The 6849-nt window shown below is 62.6% G+C and overlaps 2 protein-coding genes across 3 annotated transcripts in view; both read left to right on the top strand.

Annotated features, from left to right (window-relative positions):
* The window catches only part of GPR137B (G protein-coupled receptor 137B), a 49270-nt gene that overhangs the window by 7278 nt on the left and 35143 nt on the right, over window positions 1-6849 (top strand). The gene's annotated exons all lie outside the window — the stretch shown is intronic.
* Window positions 5468-6849, top strand: part of ACTN2 (actinin alpha 2) — a 389901-nt gene continuing 388519 nt past the window's right edge. Inside the window, exon 1 of the mRNA XM_023520821.1 lies at window positions 5468-5493. The gene's annotated coding sequence lies outside the window, so the exon portion shown is untranslated. The remainder of the gene's footprint in view (window positions 5494-6849) is intronic.

Below are 6849 nucleotides of genomic sequence, written 5' to 3' on the forward strand. Positions count from 1 at the left end.
GTGGTCGCCCGAGCTGTGTCTGTCCGCAGAGGCCCGTCCCCACCGAGGGCTGTGCTGGGTCCCTCATCAGCACACCCAAGGCCTCCAGTCCCAGAGTGGACCATCGCGGAGGCGGGGGGTGGGGTGGCAGGGTCGCGCTGGCCGAGAGGAGCACGGCAGGGTGGAAGGCCGCGCCGCCCGCAGCTCACCGAGCAATTCTTAGGGTTTTACAAACAACAGATCATGTGATCCCAAGAGCGGCTTTGCACATCGGCCGCGGGTCACCCTGCCGTCCTGTGAGAGGGGACAGCCCCTTCCTGGTTGGCGGTCCCCCCTCCCCCCGACAGTCTGGACAGGAGGAGCGTCCGCAAACAGGTCAGGCAGCGCCTGGCGCTGGGCGTTCACAGAGGTCTGCAGAGGCCTGCAAATCTGTTACTTCGTTTTCATCCTGTGGTGACCGTTCACGGTTCAGAGGACGGAGAGCTGGTGGTGTTCTGTGCAGGCGGCTGGTTCCCCGGACGTGGCACGCGGGCCGTGAGGACGTCTGCGAGGGGCCGAGGCAGTGCGTCGGCCGCGGGCCACGTGCGGTCCCTGTTGCATATTTTGTTTTTAAGCATCTTTAAAAGATAAAAAATTTTTAAGTCACAGCCATAGAAAAACAGCCCAGACGTGGTCCTTGGAACGAGGTTAGGACAAACCCGGCATTTGTTCCAAGCACCCCCCCCGCCCCATTCCGTTCTTTTGTGGGGACGAGTTGGAAATGGGCTTTGGTGTTTGTCTTGTGGTGAGTGAGTGTCATTCACCTAGTGAACCAATCTGATCAGTCACCTGCACACGGGTGTCTTGGGGTCAGAGGCAGCAAGTTAGGATTCTGCCCTCGAGGGCCACTGGCCATTGGGAAGGACAGACATGCGGAAATGACAGTGCCACGGGTCACATGCCCCATGGCACTCAGGGAGCCTCCCCTCTCCCTGCCTGGGGACATGCAGGCCTGGGGCCTCCACAGGCTGGACGTCTTGTGACATCATCAGTGCCCCGCCCCCCATGGCGCACACCGCTGCTAAACTCTGCAGCCAGTGGAACACGGGGTGAATGTCTACACACGATGAAATCAGCAATCCGGGTCACACCCCACCTCGTACACTGCTCTCCCCACAGCCCAGGGGTCATGTTGCCCATCGGGTGATGTGACAGTCCCTTCGTCACACATGACTGGCAGCAGGCAGGGAGGGACGCACTGGAGCCCACGGCACTGGGTCCCACGGCACTGGGTCCCACAGGCCAGCGGGCCAGGCCCACACTCCCGCCCTGGCCAGACACGCACGTCCGTCCACACAGAGGTCCGGGCCCCACCGGCTCTCACACGGTAACTCTGGTTTCCACCGGAACCCGGAGACTCGTCCATTCCATAAATCACGTTTTTTAAGTCGGTTTGAAATTGGCATCACGTGAAATTAGCCATTTTAACGTGTGCAGCTGAGTGGCCTTTATTCAGTACATTCACATGCTCACGAAGCCATCACCTCTGTGTAGTTCTGGAACATTTTCCTCCCCGCAAAAGGACAGCGCGCACCCGTGAGCACGCGTCCCCACGCCCCTCCCCCGGCCCCTGCCGTCTGTCCCTGCGGGTTTACCTGCTCCGGGTGTTGTGCATCAGAGGAATCACACTCTACGTGGCCTGCAGTGTCCGCTTCTCTCCCCGAGCATGGCGTCTTCGGGGTTCGTCCACGTCGTAGCCTGCGTGTGTCACCCCGTCATCCTGTTCTGCGTGTGTCACCCCGTCATCCTGTTCTGCGTGTGTCACCCCGTCATCCTGTTCTGCGGCTGGCTAATACTCCAGTGTAAGCGTGAACCACAGTTTCGTTTACCTGTCCGTCGCTGGGGGGACAGGCGTGTTGCTTCGCCACGTGTCACCGAGTGCCTTTGCTCTGCAGACACCGTGCAGTCTGGATTAAGGTCCGACGTGGTTCTTGCCTTCACGGACCTTAGCATCGAGCAGGGAGAAGAGGTTACATAAATAATGTGTCTGTTGTGCCATCGGCCGGTGTCAGGTGGTGACAGTCCTTTCAGTGGTGACATGAAGCGTGGGATGTTTCCGGCAGGAGGTTGGGGGCTTAATGCACCCCTTCACTCCCGTGTGACTCTCTCTCGGGAGCGTGTTTTATAAAGAACCAGTGGCTTTTGCTGCTGTTTAAATATAGGTCAGATCCATTTCCCTGGTTTGTTCATGGCTGCTTCCTGGGGTCCAGGCCAAGCTCAGGGCGGACAGGTGGCGCCTGGGGGGCCGGTCCACTCCCACGTCCGCCCCCCCCAGGCCCTGCCCAGCAATGTCAGCCCCCCGCCCACGGCAGCCGGCCTTTCGCGGGTTCGACGTCCACTCCGCTTGGGGTGGGGCGTTGTCAGTTCCTTCTGTTGTTTCTGAGAGGATGTGGGTTTGTCCCTCACCATCCTGGGCCCTGTCCCCAAAGGCCCTGCCCAGCGCGGACAGTGAGTTGGTGGCAGCTCCAGGGACAGCGTCTGGCACTATACGTCGCTTCCTCTGGGGGAGGCACGTGGCAGTGCGCTCGGGCGCCACACACAGAGCGTCACCTGATCGTGCCTCGGTCCGCTTGGGCGCCACAGTGGACACGATAGCTGGGCTGCTTAAATGACGGACGTTCATTTCTCACGGGCGTGGAGGCCAGGAGTCCGAGATCGGGTGTCGGTGTAGACGCGACTTTTCCTCGCGCCCCACGAGGCGGAGCGGGGAGCAGCTCCGTGTGTGGGGTCCCTCCCCGAGGGCTGCTTTCTCGTCACCTAAGCACCTCCCAGTGACCTCACGTCCTCACACCGCCACGCTGTGGGGCTCAGGGTTTCAACGTACGAATTTGGGGCGACACAAACATTTAGGGCGAGAGTTCCGGGAAACCTCAGAATTCTGAGGCAGAAAGTTATCTCGTGTGTTCGTGGGGGGCCGGAGGCATTTTCACTGCTAACTTATCTTGTAGTTTTTGTGTAACTTGCCAGCAGCATCGGGGGGCGGTGCCGAGACAGGACACACTGCACAGAGCCCTCCCTTCGTGCGGCCTTTGGGCCTGGCCGGCTCGTGACCCAGCCGAGTTTCCTCAGCTGTGACGTTTCTTCCTAGTTGCCACATTTAAGCTCATTTGGGACAGTTGTGGGCAAGGCCCTGGCTGGCGAATGGATCTACCTGCACCTGTGGCAGGAGCAGCTCAGAAACATGACGACGATGGTACCTGTGTGGCCACAGCCCTGTCCATCCATGACACTGAAGGGGAGGACCTGCCAGGGGGCCGATGCACAGTGTCAGTGTCCAGCCGGGCCAGGCGCTGGCGGGCACCTCCCCATGGCTTCGCCCCTCGAGCCAGCGAGGTGGTGGGACTGCGCCCATGTGACTGGGCTGTCCTCAGGGGCCGCTGGACCCGTGTCCCCTCCCTCCCCCGCCAGGAGGGCCCATGCCCACTTAGAAGCCAGGCCGTGACAATACCCGACAGGCCTCACGGGGAAGGCACTTCAGCGAGTGTTTGCGCTACCCCTTTCCTGCTGGACGCCGAGGCCCGGAAAGGTAGACAGAGTTCATCGGGGTGCAGGCTTGGGGCTGTCTGGCCAGCCCTGCCCCCTAATCCAGACATTCAGGGGACAGAGAGGACGTGGAGGAGCAGGGAGCGGAGGCCAGGGTTCGGTGTTGCTGGGTTGGCTTTGGGAGCCTTAGGGGGCGGGGCTGTCTCCAGGGCCCCCACCCTCTCAGGCCGCCTGTGCCCCACCTGACGGAGCCTGGCCTCGGGGCGGCCTGGCTGGTGGGGCGCAGTTCAGGTGACAAAGACAGGAAGCTCTCGTGAGCTCGTGGAGGAGAGAGAGTGCCCGTTAGGAAGGGGACACCAGGGAGATGGTGTCACAGGCCGGGCCTCTGTCCCAAGCCCTGAGGGAGGGGGCCGTCCAGGTGAGGCGAGCGCCTGCCTGCGCCAGGTCAGACAGGCATGAGACACACGCGTGTGCACACACATGCACACACACACGCTGGAGGAGGAGGGCTCTCTGGAGGGCCAGGGAGGCTGAGGCTACTTCGGGGACTCTGGGCTTCACAGAAGTCCCGAGGAAAGACAGTGTCCCCATGGCTCCGAGGTCACAGGTGAGGAGCTCCACGCTCAGCGTGAGGCCAGAAGTGAGCCCCACCCGCTCCGCGAGCCATGTCCTTGCCAAGTGCAAAGACAGGAGGTGGACACGCAGGCACAGCCTGGGGCCTGTCGCACCTGGACACAGCGCCCTTGGCCTCAGGCTCTGCACCCACAGCTCGGTGGCGGGGACCAGGTATACCTTCTCTGTCATGGCTCCCCTGGCTCTAAGTACTTGGACGGTCTCTGCACAGAGACGTCACACTTCCTCCGTCCACCCGAAGCTGCCGCCCGCCCCTCCTCAGGGACGCTGCGTGACGGGAGGAGTCCATGCGTGGGTGTCACCCTGCCCTGGCAAGTGACGGTACCCAGCACGCGGAGACACAGACCAAGGCAGCTGGCCGATGACTGTCACCGGATCAGCGGGCCCTCGGGTTTGCGTAATTCCCCCGGTCCGGGAGGAAGTGGGCAGCACAGTGGGACCGCGCAAGCAGACGCAGGGTGCCGGTGCTTCCTAACTTTTCGAGGGTGGAGGTTCCTCTTACGGTCAAGGTCACGGTCATGTGCTCCCAGTTTGGTAGCTGTGCACTTAGAGAAACGGTTTGAGAGCGTGCACAGGACACGTGGCGGCAGCAGATACCACGGTGTCTGTGAGGTGGCAGGTGTTTGTCCAGGCGCTGCACAGTTCTGACTGGCCCAGTCCCCACAAAACCCGCGAGGCGGGTCTCTGTCTTCATCCGACTTAACATAGTTCCCTCTGGGTCCGTCCGTGTTGTCGCAAATGGCAGGATTTCATCATGTTTTGTGGGGTAACGTGCCCCAGCGCGTACGTGCCGCCCGTCTGTCCGTGGACACCCAGGCCGCCTCGTGTCTAGGCTGCTGTGGGTGCCACACTGGTGTCCTCAGACTGCACAGGTTCAGAGCTGGATTTTGACTCCCAGCATCTCCAGGGGCCTCCGCCCACAGGCCGAGCTGCGGCACATGGGGTCAGGGGTCCAGCTTTAGGGTCTGGAGCCTGTGGAGGTGGGAGGATTGTGAAGCGTCTAAGGGGGCAGCACTTCAGGGAGCGACATCGGAGTAGGGGGAAGTCAGAGATTTTCTGACTAAAGTCCACAGAAGAGGGGGCCGGGAGCAGGAGCAGCCCGGCCTCGCCGCAGGCCCGCCTGGAGCTCAGCGGGGACGGGAGAAGCCGGGATCACGCACGCGGCGTCCCCAAACCTGAACGAAATCTCGGGACAGTCACCTCGCTTCCGTCTCCCTGGCTTAGTTCTAGGCAGGACTCTTAAAGCAGCAGAGACCCTGAGACCAAAAGGGTTTGTGGCCCGGGGGAGACGCCCTGTTCCCACGGACGACAGGCGTCTGCGATGCAGGCCGCTGCTTTTTCCGCCGCTGTCCTTCGTCCCGCTGCTGCTCCCCGACCCCGTCCCTCCATGCCTTCGCCACGGGGGTTCTGGAAGCAGCTGGTGTTTTCACAGATGGCGTAGACGTCACGGGGTGGGCGGGGAGAAACCTGGACCCTCCTTTGCTCACATCCATTCCTGATCAAGTCTCCCCAAAAGCAGCTGGGCCTCCCCGCCCCTTCAGGGTCCAGCCTGACCTCACCTCCCCCGGGCGGCCACCTCCCATTGCTGTGTCCCTCCTTCCTGCCTCAGTCTCCCTGCCGTTGGCCTCCCGGTGAGGGCGCCCTCCCCCACACCTCTGCCCCACCTCCCCCTCTGTTCTGCTCTTCTGGGGGTGCAGCCTCCTCTGCACACTGGGGTCCCCCAATCTTAAAAACAAGGCCCAGTGCCCTCGAACGTCTCCTCCACGTCACAAACACATTTTTAAAGAGCAGCTGACGCCCTAGAATTGACTCACGGCGTCCACTTCCCCTGCCCGCAGTCCGCCGTCGGCCCGCTTCCCCTCCGGGCCCCCCCGGCCTGCCAGAGCCACTGGCCTCACCACGCTCACGCCGTCAAGCCCCGGGCAGCACGGGGCTCCCTGCCGGACCCCCACCCAGGCCCCTGTCTCCGGGGGCCTCCGAGGCTGTGACCACCCCAGCGCGGCCCCTGCCTGCTCCTCCTCTTCCTCTCGCACTTCTCATAGTGCCCCGCCTGCGGCCATGTTGACGGAACATTCTGATCACCCCTGAGAAGGCCTGTAGCACCTGCAGTCGCTCCCCAATGCCCCGCAGGCCGCGGCCCCCGGCAGCTGCCCGTCCAGGCCGTCTCACAGTTGCCTGTGACGTACGTGGCCTGCTTTTCCTCGTCGCTTCTCAGCCCAGCCCCGGTCCAGCCCCGTGGCCTGCGGCCCACACCCCGCCCCTCTCTTAAAGCGCGATTCCTAACCTGCCGGCTCACTGAACACCTGGCTCTTACCCAGGAAGTGCGCACCTCACCTGCCCCAGCTTGCAGCCCAGCCTTCTGCTGTGGACACTGCCCTCCCACGGCTTTTGGGGCTTCTGCTGGCCGCCGCCTCTCCCCAGCTCCCCGCACCTCCAGACACCTTCCCACACCCCCAAATAACTCCTCTACCCCCAAACACCTCCCTGCACCTCCAAACACCCCCACACCCCCAAACACCTTCTCACACCCCCAAACACCTCCCCACACCTCTAAACTCCTCACACCCCCAAATAACTCCTCTACCCCCAAACACCTCCCCACACCCTCCATGCCTCCCCACGCCCCCTCACATCTCCTCATACCCCCCAAATGCCCCCATGACCCCTAAACGGCCCCCACACCTCCCTCGCCCCCTGCACCCCCCTGCACTCCCA

Source organism: Pteropus vampyrus, unplaced genomic scaffold, assembly GCF_000151845.1.
Source record: "Pteropus vampyrus isolate Shadow unplaced genomic scaffold, Pvam_2.0 Scaffold279, whole genome shotgun sequence".
Classification (NCBI taxonomy): domain Eukaryota; kingdom Metazoa; phylum Chordata; class Mammalia; order Chiroptera; family Pteropodidae; genus Pteropus; species Pteropus vampyrus.